We start from the raw sequence: 872 nt of genomic DNA on the forward strand, positions 1-872 counted from the left end.
CAACTTGACAGCTTTGGAAAGTTAATGTTTGAAAGGCCTATTTGTGTCTTCCCAAAGACTAAGTCTCACAGAAAGATTATTTTCATCTTTAATTGATTAAGCATTAATACAATAAATTAATGCACCTCACAGGAGGCAGCATCATGGACCACTTTAAAACTTTTAACTTTGTTCAGAATTTTAACTAACAGTGTCTGGATTTAAGTCATTAGTCTACATGTGAAATTTGCCCTCTTGCTTCCAAATTAGTAGCAACCACTTTTACAGCTCGTTTTGTGACAGTGTGGAAGACTGACTATTCATCATGTATTTATTCATTCCTATAAGTGAAATTTATTCCAGCATTTAAGAATTATTTGGCATTTAAGTCAGCAGAAGGTCACAGTTTTGGTATTCATTCTTCTGTTCTTCCTGAGATTCCTGGATGTGCATTTCAGTTCATTAAGCTGTAAGATCCGAAATCCAAAGTCTCCAGATCACAAGCAGTGTCTTGGACATGGCTGGACATGGAATTTACGGGCTCTGTTCCTCCAGCTTGGCCTTCGTGAGCACTGATAATGAACATTCAACTGTGTCTTTCAAAGCTGATTTTGTCTGTGTGATCAACAGGCAGGAAAACGGGCACAGCTGCTGGGGACAGTTCCAAAAAGAGGAATTTTACAGCAACACCACAGGCCAGGAAGAGAATTTTGTGAGTCTTGATGCAGCATCCAGCTGCTGGCCTGAGCTGCTTCCAAAGCCTGGCTTTGGTGTGGTCCCTCCTTCCCAAAGGCTCGGGGGTCCCCTGGTCCAGCTGGCACGTTTAGAGGCCACTCCTCCTCCTCCTCCTCCTCCTCCTCCTCCTCCTCCTCCTCCTCCTCCTCTCCCGGGTA

This window comes from Lonchura striata, chromosome 21 (genome assembly GCF_050655825.1).
Source record: "Lonchura striata isolate lonStrDom1 chromosome 21, ASM5065582v1, whole genome shotgun sequence".
Lineage (NCBI taxonomy): Eukaryota > Metazoa > Chordata > Aves > Passeriformes > Estrildidae > Lonchura > Lonchura striata.